Genomic DNA, 13022 nt, shown 5'->3' with positions numbered 1-13022 from the left:
AAATACAAGAATTCACCTTTCTACTCATCTGCTCTAATTATTCCCCAATATTTTCAGGATAGCATGCAATAATCTTTAGCTTGACTTTAGGATTTTACTAAATTTGGCCTTACCATGCTTTCCCATCTTCTCTCTATTTGCCAACATGAACTCTATACAAGGTCGCCTTTTTCCTGCTTCCCACTTGCCCTCTGCCTGGCCCATTCCTGCCCTAAAGGCCAACATTCTTATTTCACTCCATTTCATGCTGTTTCCCCTCCACTTCTCTCCACTGGGATGTCATTCTTTGTTATCGATCCCAGTTCTTCCTGTCCTTCAGGATCCAGGCCATGCCCTGTCACCTTCCTTTGTGAAGCCTCCTCTGTTATAGTCCAGATGGACCTTGCTATTCAACTTCCAAAGTTCTTGTCCATATCACTTACTTAAGTGTATGTGTAAATATTTACTGATGTATAAGATACTGTGATTCTTTTTAAATCACTCTGCATAAAACCTTTTACTACTCCAGGTCTTTTGGCTGTTCTCCACTACCTGCAATTCCTTCAGATAACTTCATGGCTTGTTTCTATACCTTTATCAGATTTTTATTTAAGACATAATCTTCTCTTGAAGCTGCCTTACTTGACTACTATATCTTCAATTACTACCTAACCCTGCCACTCAATTTCCTTTTTCTGCTTTATATTTTTATACTTAGCACTTCTTGGTATTAGTATATTATACATTTTATTTTGTATGTGTCTGTCTCTTACTCTAATAGATTCTAAGCTCAACATGGGAAGAGATTTTTGTCTCTTACTCATTAATGCCACTCTAGTTCCTAGAAGAGTGCCTGGTATTTGGCAGGTGCTCAAGAAATATTTTTGAATGAATTCATATTTCAAAAACTAAAAGCAACATTAATAAAAGTGGTTAATAATAAAACAAATACCAATACAAAATTGAGAACTTACTATATGTTGGGCAATGTACAGGTAATGCATAAAATAATCCTGTTATTATCTATTATTACCTACTTTCTTCTTTGCCATATAAAGCAGGGCTTACAGAGGTTAAATAATTTTCCCAAGAACACATTCCTAATAAATGTACTAAAAATAAACTCTAGGCTTATTTGCTATTGAAAATATGTCAAGGGCTGAGCTTATCCAACTGTAAAAAATTAAATGCAAAACAAGATTTTTGAGGAGATATGAGGGAAGAACTCCTCAGAGAGCTGCCTGTAAAACATTTTCCCTCAATGGCTAACATTTTAATTTGTTGTCTTCGTTTTTTTTTTAAGTTATCTTATAATTTTCCATAAACTTCTGCACTTTATTCCTTACCCAGGCTTAACGTTCAAGAAGAGAAAACCTTCTGACTAATGTTATGACTTCATTAAGGAGGAAAATTCCATCTTAAAAATGCGCTCTCAGTTCTCATGTAAAAGACAAGAGCAGAATGAGTAGTCACAGTTCTCACAGAGTGAGGTAAAGCAATCATCAAGGGAGGAGGGGAAAAGTAAAGAATACTTTATTCATAATTACCTAAGATTTTCCAGCATGAGAGGGGAAAGAGGAAGTCTATTTTCAGTGACAATGATTACTCTAAAAATATTAACATGCAAGGGGAAAATTTTCATTCTGAGAGTTACTACTATACTGAGTTCTCTTTCCCTCACAGAGTGACTTAAAATTCCCAAGGTAGAGAGGTAATCTAGACAGATGCGCTTGCCCTGTGTCTTGAAAATGGCAACATCCAGGAATCATGGGAGTTCAACTGAGGACACACTGGAAAGGATTTCTCAGCACCAGAACAGTCTCTAAGAAGTATCAAGTGGCAGAGTGGATACTTATATCCTCAGGTGTCTGCAGTAAGGCAGAGATTAGAGCTATACAGGCTTATTAGAAGATTTGTTATGCTGAATGCATAAACAAGATTTAGTGAAACTGAAGCTGAATTACCTACTAAAAGGATTATAGACAAAAAAAAAAAGCCTAATTCTTCCTTTTTTCTATCTAATCCAGAGTCTCTCCTGCAATATCTCTATAATTTTAACTGTCTTATATAGTTCAGGCAAAATTATATATTGTAGAATTCATTCTCATCTTCATCTTAAACATTTTAGACAAAAATATATTAGTTCCCTACTTCTATACATGCATATATGAGAAAACGGTCTGACAACCCTTAGGTTGGGACACTCAGCAGGTCATGGCATTCAGAGCAAATTGATTTTTATTAAGATAATTATAAAAACATGATTTAAAAAGTATTTTGTGTCTCCCTCTTTCTTTTGTATTTTCAGAAAATCATATGAACTTGGCCTGGGGGCATGCACCTGTAATCCCAGCTCCTTAAGAGGCTAAGGCAGGATGATGGCTTGAACCCAGGAGTTTCAGAGCAGCCTGGGCAACATAGCCAGACTCTGTCTCTATCCATTAAAAACAAACCATATGTAAAATCACATAGCTGCTCCTGAGATCTGCCATTCCATAATTTAGTTCTCTGCTAGTTCTATGGCACCAAATTGTCACAAGACTGACTAGCCAGGTGCAGGAGGTACTCACTTTTCAGATCAGCAAGTAACCACAAATACCATTTATTTGGTCCTTAACAAGATTGAGACGAAGTGGCTACAAGTGAAGCAAAATGGAGGCGATAAATACTGTAACAACTGGTTATAGATATCACATTTTCTTATGTTTATAGTTACATTTGAATAATCCTTACCTCTTTTTAAAAACTCCATAGACATTGAGAATTGATACAAATCTTTCTCCAGAAAAATACAGCTATACATAAGTCAGCACACAACTTTAGTAAATTCACAAATCTTAACAATCTAATCCATGTGTCCTAAGCATAGACAATAAAGAAAAGTATTTGAGAGGGTGCAGGGTAACTTGGAGTTGAAGTTTGGGAGAGAGATTAACCATTAAATTAGGAATAAATTCATACTTGACAAACAAGTGTCAACTGTCTCCACTGTCTTACCAGCAGCTCAGTCCCTTACTGCTCTTCCTGGATCATGTCCTATTGGCTGCTGCTGAGCCCATCTCCTGCTTCCAAGCGTTGTAACTCAACAGGAGCAAAGGCAAGTAAACAATCTTGAGAGGGTGTGCTGCTGAATGTTTGCCAGCCTAGAGAAGACAGAGTTTGAACATTGTTAAGTTAGCAAAAAGGAACAGGGTATATACACCTGATATAAAGAGTTTAAAAGGTTTTGGATACCTATAATTGGATATTTCCATTACACTGTGGCTGTTAAAAAACTTAGAGGATCTTTCTCAAAGCAATGACACTCTCAAATGTACCATAATAACAATTCTAATATCTGTAGAACACTTTGCCATGCCCAAAGCATCTTTAGTCTTCACATCTTCACTGCAATAATCAACGAGGTTTAAGAGCCAGTGGCTTATATTACTTCATCTGTTGAATCCAGTGGTTCACAGTGTGGCTTACAAGAGTATCACCTAGGTAAGAAGTTGAGGATTTTGCTCAGAGATTCTGACTTGTTGAGCTAAGAGGAAACTTTATTCTCCAGGTGACTGTAAGATGAAGTCAGGATTGAGAATCATTAAGTCCCTGTACTTCATGAGATGTGGCACTAACTAAACTCATAAATAGCAAGCATTCATTCAGTACATGCCATGTCAAGGTAACATGCTAAGTGCTATGGAAAAGGTAAAACATTATAACATGTGGTCTCTGTGCTTAAGGGTTTTAATTTAGCTGGAGAGACTGGACATATACTTTAAAAGGACCATCTAATAAGATACCTACTTTAAAAACATAACCCAAGTAAGACTTAATTGGTCAAAGATGTAGTAAAAATATTGGGTACTACAAATAAGTGGAGATGACATGCACTGATATAAGGGAGTAGGTTAAAAACATGAGAGAAGTCCACAGAGTTCCAAGGGCAGAGAGAAAAGAGGAATGGGGAGAAAGCGTTGTTTTGAGGCACAGATACAGCTGCAGCAAATTGGAGGAGATTAAAAAGCTCTCTCTGAAGAGTGTCTACAAAGGAGCACAAGAAGACTTTGGAAAGACCGATTTGAAACAGAATCTAAAGAGTTTTGATAAAATGGCTAAAGGAGTTGGTCCATTGTCCTGAATATATGGAAACAGTATTGGAATATCCTGAAATAGTATCTGGAATAGTATCAGAAGCAGCTGAAGCTCAGGTTCCCGGGGTTCTTGGTAAATGCCAGACACTATGCTAGATGCACTACATGTTACCTCATTTAACACTCAAAAAAATCTGGTAAGATCATTATTATTATTGTTATCATCATTATTATTATTCCCATTTTACAGAGTAAGAAGGGAGGTCTCTTAATTTTTTCTCAAAGTCACATGCCTAGAAATAGTAAGCTGAGACTGGGACACGTTGCTTCTTTAGAAACATGGCATCATAAAAGCCATACGTTAAGATTTAAGGGGTGTTTTGAGATATAATTCACATACCATAAAATACATCCTTGTAAAGTATATGAGTCAGTGGGTTTTAGTATATTAAAAAAAATTATACCACTCTCACCTATCATTACTATCAAATTCTACAATATTTTCATCACTCTGTCCCCCTCGCCCCAAAAAACCCAGTACCCATTAGGAGCCAGTTTTCATTCATTCCTCCCCCGGGCCTTGGTGACCACTAATCAACTTTCAGTCTCTATGGGTTTTCCTATTTTGAACGACTTTATATATATAAAACCATACAAAATTTGGCCTTTTATGTCTGGTTTCTTTCACTTAGTGTAATGTTTTTAAGGTGCATCTGTGTTGTAGCATGTGTCTGTACTTTATTCCTTTGTATGACTAATATTCTACTGTTTTGACATGCCATGTTTCCTTTAGCTATCAATGATGAACTTTTGGGTTACTTCCACTTATAGCCTCATAAATAATGCTTCTTTGGATATTCATTTCAAACTTTTTAATTGTGATAAAATATATGTAACAAAGTTTGCCATTCAAACCATATTTAAGTATACTATTCTGTGGCATTAAGTACATTCACATTGCTGTGCAACCATCACTGCCACCCATCTCCAGAACTTTTTCATCTTCCTAAACAGAAATTCTATACTCATTAAACAATAACTTCCCATTTGCTCCTCCTCCCAACCCCTGGCAATCATTATTCTACTGTATGCCTCTATTAATTTGACTATTCTAAGTACCTCACGTAAGTGGAATCATAATATTTTTCTTTGTGTGATTGGCTTATTCCACTTAGTAGAATGTATACAAGATCCATCCATTTTCTAGCATGTGTCAGAATTTTCTTCCTCTTTAAGGTTGAATAATAGTCCATTGTATGTCTATACCACATTCTGTTTATCCATTCATCCATCTGTAGGCATTTGGGTTGCTTCTACCTTTAGGCTATTGTGAATAACGCTGCAACAAACATGGATATACAATGTTTATAAGTTTTTGTATGGGCATATGTTTTCAATTCTCTTGAGAGTGGAATCCCTAAGAGCGAAACTACTGGGTCTTATGGTAATTCCATGCTTAATCTTTTGATGAACTGCCGAACTGTTTTGCAAAGTGGCTGCACCTTTTTACATTCCACTAGCAATGTGTCAGGGTTCCAATTTTTCCATATCCGCACTAACACCTGTTATTGTATGTTTTAAAAATTATATCCATCCCAGTGAGTGTGAAGTGGTAGAAGATTTAGGTGTTATAAATAATCATATGCAAGATATTGGCTTATTGCAGTACTCAAGTATAAGCAATAGTTGGAATGAGAGGGTGGCAGAATAAATGAAATAAAATGATCAAACAGAAATATTACTGATAAAGAAATGAATGGCATTTAGTAACATTTTAAATGTAAGAAGAAAAAAGAAATTCAATTATAGTGATAAAGCTTTTGAGTTTGGTTGTCTGGAAGAATGATGCTATTAATCAGATAAATAGATAATTCTAGAAAGGAATCTGAAATGACAAATTCTTGACATGATGCATTTGAAAAAACTTATGTATTCCAAATAAATATTCATCAGGCAGGTGAAGTACAGGAGGTCAGGGTTGGAGTCAATAGGCTATTTCATTTTTCTTTTTAAAGAAATGATCAAAGAAACATTATTAAGATTAGAAGAGGGTTATTGCCTGTATATGATTAGACTCTTAAATCTGAGTTCAGCAACTGACAAACCAAATACTGAGGAAGGCAGAGGAGTTTTTACCTTCTGTTTTCTGTTTAAAATAGTAAAACAAAACTTAAAAAGTAAAAAATATATCTTTATTAAGCTTTATAGAACTTGTTTTTATCAGAATTTGAGTTGGTATCACATTTTTAACTATACCAAGGTGATGCTTGTGGTTCTTGGAATGGTGTGAGCAGTTCTAGGGGGATTTCCCTCTCTGAGCTGGCACAAGATTGGGAGTCCTAGAGGACATGAGTGTCACTACCAGCAGTTATCTGGTTGACTGGGAATCAAGCTGGCAAACTATCAAGGAGAAACCATGAATTCTAGTTTTATATGCCCAAAACAGTCCCCTTTAGTAAAAAGAGGTGATCCCCAACAAATAGAATAGTCTCTTGCTAGAATATAGTTCCTTAGTAGCCAGTAATTCTGGCTTTGTTCAGCTTCGGAAAGTCTCCAATATGATAATATTCTGATAAATACAGTGATGACTCACAGGCTTATACACATGTTTTGAAAGAGAAGCTTAATGATGCTATTTTGGATCATGAAGCCAGGCCGCGGTGGCTCATGCCTGCAATCCCAGCACTTTGGGAGGCCAAGGTAGGTGGATCACTTGAGGTCAGGAGTTCGAGACCTGCCTAGACAACATGATGAAACCCCATCTCTACTAAAAATATAAAAATTAGCCAGGCATGGTGGTGCAAGCCTGTAGTCCCAGCTACTGGGGAGGCTGAGGCGGGAGAATCGCCTCCAGGAGGCGGAGGTTGCAATAAGCTGAGATCGCACCACTGCACTCCAGCCTGGGTGACAGAGTGAGACTCCATCTCAAAAAAAAAAAAAAAAAAAAGAAAAAAGAAAATGCAAAATACAGTCAGCTTATACATTGAGTTTTCCTTCTGCCATGATACATTGAGAGTTGTAAAAAAATCACTTAGAAGATAAAACAGAACAAACATATGAAGGGTAGTGCTGAAGACAGAGGTTAAGATAAGGGCCATGAAGGGGGTTAAAGAAAAATCTAAGCGGATGAGCACATTTAAATGTTCTCATTCCCACACACATATCTACTGTTGTTTTTGTTTTTTTGTTTGTTTGTTTTCTTGAGACAGGGTCTTGCTCTGTCACCCAGGCTCAAGTGCAGTGGCACGATCTCGGCTCACTGCAGCACTGACCTCCCAGACTCAAGCTATCCTTCCATCTCAGTCTCCCAAGTGGCTAGGACTACAGGCATGTACCACCACACCCAGCACATTTTTTGTTTATTTTTTGTAGAGATGAGGTCTCACTATGTTGCCCAGGCAGGTCTCAAACTCCTAACCTCAAGTGATCCACTTGCGTCAACCTTCCAAAGTGCTGGGATTACAGGTGTGAGCCACCACGCCCAGCCATATCTACATTTTTAATTGAATAAAATACACTTCACCATCAAAGTTGCAATCATTTTGAGCATAATATCATTCCTAAACATATTTTCCTTTGTTCCCTAAATTGAAGCCTATTCTATTTTATCTTTATAAACTATTCACTGTTCTATTTTTATTTTTTATTTTTTAGAGACAGAGTCTTGCTCTGTAGCCCAGGCTGGAGTGCAGTGGTGCGATCTTGGCTCACTGCAAGCTCCGCCTCCCCAGTTCACGCCATTCTCCCGCCTCAGCCTCCTGAGTAGCTGGGATTACAGGCGCATGCCCCTACGCCTGGCTAATTTTTGTATTTTTAGTAGAGACGGGATTTCACCGTGTTAGCCAGGATGGTCTCGATCTCCTGACCTCATGATCCGCACACCTCGGCCTCCAAAAGTGCTGGGATTATAGGCATGAGCCACTGAGCCTGGTCTCACTGTGTTTTAGGAAGGTATTATCTACTTTATCTGCAATATTTTCCAAATAGATTTAGAAAAAAAAAGACAATAAAAATAGCTAAAATTTATTGAATGGATTCTAAGTCATCTAATTTTCAAAATACTATCAGTTGTTTACCTTAGCACACCCTTTGTGGGTGGCAGGGCCTCCAGAGCCTGTGCTCTTATTCAACATGCTTCATGGCCTCCACAAGCTTGTAGGAGATTCAGTGAAACATTTCATTTTGGGGAAAGGTAAATAATTCTACATTTCAAAGCCTAGAGACAGACAAGTTTTCTTTCAAAAAATGAAGGAAAAAAAAAAACCTCTTCTCTAAAAACCAGTCACTCTACCTATAAACATGAATATATCATTACAAGCTAGGCACCTTATATAAGAATCCTCCATTTGGGGTTTAAATGCATTTTCCTTTCAAGAGATAGATCCACCATTGATCAAACATCATCAAACACTTCCGTTACAAAAAAGGGACTTTGTTTATCATGATGAATTTAGTCCTTCCCTTCCCTTTGTGATATTAGTACACCTTCATGGCATGTTTCTTCAAAGCCCCAGTAATAGATGTTTCCTTCCTGTTGAAATGCTGCCTTGGCTGCTTCTGTGCTTGATGTGATTCTCCTCCAGGTTTAAATGGGGTGAGACTGGAATTCACTAATCAGCACGTTACTCACCTCAGCAGGATATGCCCACAAAGTGTTTCTCCTATTCTTATACACATGAGTACACACATAAATACACACACACACACACCTCTCTGCAAGTAAATGATTCCAACTGTACAGTGCCTAAAGGGAAGTGCTATTTCAGAATGCCAGCTACTTGGCAGTGATGGCTATTCTCCTGTTAATGCTTTAAAAAACCACTACAGTAGTCAAAGTTTTAAGAAGAAAATTAAAGACCTTAAATGTATTCACTTCCTGCTCCTCCTAACATAGACAAAGTGGTGACTCCCAGTGAAGAACTCAGTGTTTGCAGAACAAATTCCATGAAGATAAAAACAAGCATACACCATATGAGGTTGTTTCTAATCAACAGTCTTTACATAACTACGATTGCCAAACAAGGCTGAAATATCAACCACCAGTTATAAACAATTTAACATAGTATTTCCATTATACAAAGTGATTATTTAAGAACCAAACACTGGAACATGAGAGGTACAGGTATAAATTCACAAGGCATTGTGTATAGATTATCAGATCAATTTATATAGTTTCCGAAAATAAAAAGAAGTTATGAGGGAATATTTTTTAAAATAATAGATATTTTTAAAAACCAAGATGGAAAACATTTCAGAAGAAAATACCCTATAAACATCACACAGAAAACGCAAAAAAAAAATTCTGCATCTGGAACACAAACTTTTCACAACATTCTGACACTGGCTAATACTTGACCTCACTGGTCAGAGACTGGGCCAATGAAGGGTGTGCTCAAAATCTTAACTTTGAAAAGCCTCTTAAGTATGGTTTATTTTTCATCCACTAAAATAGAAAATATAATTCTCTACAATAGACTTACCATTCCTAACATCCAGGCATTTTAGAGATCCCCGCTAGAAATTTCAAGTAGTATAGGAGAAGAAAGGAGTGAAAGGGGAAGAAAGGGGCAAAGAAAGGTAACTTGCATTGATTTTGATGCTTTAATAGTCATTTTCTTTTTCTTCACACAAGGAACTTCAGGTATTTGTGATTGTATTTGCGCGGCTGACTACAGGACAATAATTCTATTGGGAGCTAGGTTTTTAGCTGAATCTCAGAATGTCTCTCCTGTAACTTCCATAAACCCACAGGCAAACTAAGGGGGTAGGCTGTAGAGGAGATAACAAAGTATAAATTAATCTTGGGTTCTAATTCTGACTGTAATCCTCCATAAATTCATGATCTTGAGCCGATCACTTAGGGAAACTGAGGACTAGAGAGCCTATAAGATGTTAAATTGTATTATTTCTGTTCCAACCCAGCTTTAAGGTTTTATGATTCCATGATTTAGATACTATCGAATTTGAGATAAAAAATATATATAGGAAAAAGAGTTATTGAAATGAATAGGTATAAAAACACAAGCAAAATTATATTAATGGAATTATTCTAAGTCTACTTGTGTGATATTAAGTTTATAAAAGGATATCCCTTACATTGTAATATATAACTATAATTGATAGCCACAATACTTATTATTGATTCCAAAGCAATTTTTACAATATATATTCTATTCCTTATATTTAGTAATTTAATATTACAAAATGATGTAATGGTTTCTGGGGAGTAATGAGTCTACTACCATGGTTCTCTTAGACTGAACTGCTAATTGCATCCATTTAAAACAGCCACAGATTGAGGATCAATAAACTGGTAGACTTTAAGTGCTTTTTAAAAACTGCTTCCAATCTATAGCATTAACCCAGATATTTAAAAAATGATTTTATTTTTCGTATTTTGGGGGGATAAGTATTAGGTATACATGAACCCTACCTTACAATTTCTTCAAAATGGATGGAAAGAATGAATTTTTAAATCACTTATGTCATAAATTATTTATAGCCCAAATATCTTCATCTAAGGATGCTTTAAGTCATATGACCTATATGAGCTAAGGTTTAAAGACATTACATTAATATCATGAATATAAACATCAAAGGATCAATTATAAAAATTCTAATGCTTAATGGGATGGCAAACTACAAAATAAAATTTTACACTATAGTATAAAGCTGCTGACATTTGATCCGTCACTATTTTTTAAAAAATTCCTTCAGTAACAATATTCTCTAATTTTCATTCTAAAAATTGAAACAAGGAAATTTTTATCTAATCTATTTCTAATAGAAAGGCAAATAAAAAATACTTTTTAAAAGATTTCAAAACATACAGGAAAACTCTGCAGTTATGTTTACCTGGTTTGTTAAAAACAAACTATGCATTCTGCAAAATTGCAAGTGTCTACTTTTATCATAAGGTAATCTTAAAAGTAGTTTAGGAAACATCAAGTTACGACAAATAGACGTCTCCCTTACCACACAGGAGTGATAATCAAAGTATTTAACAGCTCATATGTCCAGGCATGAGACATAGTGCTGGAGGAGGATCCTAGAGGAACCTACATGCCATTTATTATTCTAGCTGCAGGATGGTGGGTAGACCCAGGGAGTAATGGGGAAGGAGCTATAGTGGCTTAGGGTAGCAGAATTACTAGCTACCTTGGAAATCTTTCAGTAACCATCAGCACAGCCACGCTCATGTGCACCTGCTGCCTATCAGCTCCGGTTGTTTGCATGATTCTTAAATAAGGGATAAAAAAGTATTAAGCAACTGTTACAAGTCTTTGGAAATCTACCATTTGTCATTGGAAAAAAATGTAACTATTAACTTTGGTTGTAGCCAGAGAACAAATGATAGGGAAAATTTGATAAAAGAAATAAAAATTTAAAGATGCAATATTTAAAAATGTTTTCGAATTATACATAAAATTACATAAAATATTTTCATAATATTAAAATTATATAAAAATGAAAGTATGAGGTTGAACTTTCAAGTAATAACCGAGATAACAGAATTTAAATACACTTCTCCCTAAATAAAGAAAGTAGTATAAAAAGCTATAAATTTAATCATACTTAAGGTTGGAGGGTAATATAAGTGAATCAGAAATCCAAATGAGTATTTTTATAACAAATTGTGACATAGTATTTTTCATCAAAGTAACTCATTATCACATTAAACTGGATTTTCACATCTTTGATTTCCTAGAAGGGGCTACACTATTGCTACTTACAAGTTGATTGCCTATGAATAAGCATATCATAATGCTCAAGAAATAGCATAAGTAAAAAATATTTGGGGCAGGGGTTACAGATGTAGGAGATTGTACAGAATTACACATTTTAAAGAAGTTTTAAACCATTTTTTATTTGCTAGATTTTCTAAGTGAAATATCTGAATCTAAAGAAAGCAGGAATTTGTTGTTGATTGTCCTGTGTTAAAAGGGATTAAAGTCGCTTAGCAACCTCTGTGTTGTAGAAACCAAGATAAAAGAAGAGTCGGTTGTCTATCACCAGCTCTTCTAAGATGGAAGAGTGCAAGTAAATAGAAAAGCACTATTTCTGCAGTGGTGCTTTGACATACATTCTTCATCACATGACAAAATAAAAATCATCAAGAAATTCCCAGGAAAAGGAAAATCCTCAAAAAGCATATTGTGACTAAATGGAGAATTTACAAACCACTACTATACAGACACACACAAAGACAAACACACACAATAACAAAAGACATGGCCAAGGAGTATATAGATCGTAGCTGAGAAAGGTAGACTGCATAGTAGAAACTTTGTTACAAAGGATTTAAAATATTCTAGATAGAAATATAAATGAGCATAAGAGTGATGATTTATAGAATCAGAGACTATTTTTAAACTTGGTTTTATAAAACAAGGAATGAAGATTAAACTAGGACAGTACATAATTAGGGAAGGCAACTTCACATGGAGGGATAAATTTGAGGATTTGAGTTAAAAGAAAGATAAAAGGGCCAGATGCAGTGCCTCACGCCTGTAATTCCAGCACTTTGGGAGGCTGCGGTGGGTGGATCACCTGAGGTCAGGAGTTCAAGACCAGTCTGGCCAACATCGTGAAACCCTGTCTCTACTAAAAATACAGAATTAGCCAGGTGTGGTGGCACATGCCTGTAATTCTAGCTACCCGGCAGGCTGAGGCAGGAGAATCGCTTGAACTCAGGAGGTGGAGATTGCAGTGAGGCAAGATCGTGCTTCTGCATCCCAGCCTGGGCAACAGAGTGAGACTGTCTCCAAGAAAAAAAAAAAAATGATAAAATGGCAATATCAATTAGAACGTGAAATACTGTTTGTGACCATGGAGATCATGGAGAATATTTACATTTTAGAAAGGTTTTTAAGTGTCATGAGATTCTAAATGCAGTAAATAAGCTCTGAAATAAACATAATTTTGCTTCCTAGTAAAACAAAAAAAGATAAAACTTAAAAGAACTCA

General features: G+C 35.9%; 1 protein-coding gene across 2 annotated transcripts in view; it reads right to left on the bottom strand.

Moving 5' to 3' along the window:
• TET2 (tet methylcytosine dioxygenase 2) overlaps positions 1–13022 on the bottom strand; it is a 133103-nt gene that overhangs the window by 86334 nt on the left and 33747 nt on the right. The window contains exon 2 of one of the 2 annotated variants that reach the window (XM_003829967.4): positions 2977–3122. The exons of the other annotated variant lie outside the window; for it this stretch is intronic. The gene's annotated coding sequence lies outside the window, so the exon portion shown is untranslated. The remainder of the gene's footprint in view (positions 1–2976; positions 3123–13022) is intronic. 2 annotated transcript variants of the gene reach the window in all.

Source organism: Pan paniscus, chromosome 3 (assembly GCF_029289425.2).
Source record: "Pan paniscus chromosome 3, NHGRI_mPanPan1-v2.0_pri, whole genome shotgun sequence".
NCBI classification, from domain to species: Eukaryota; Metazoa; Chordata; class Mammalia; order Primates; family Hominidae; genus Pan; species Pan paniscus.
The sequence above is the reverse complement of the archived record's forward strand: the minus strand, read 5'-3'. Positions and strand labels throughout refer to the sequence as shown.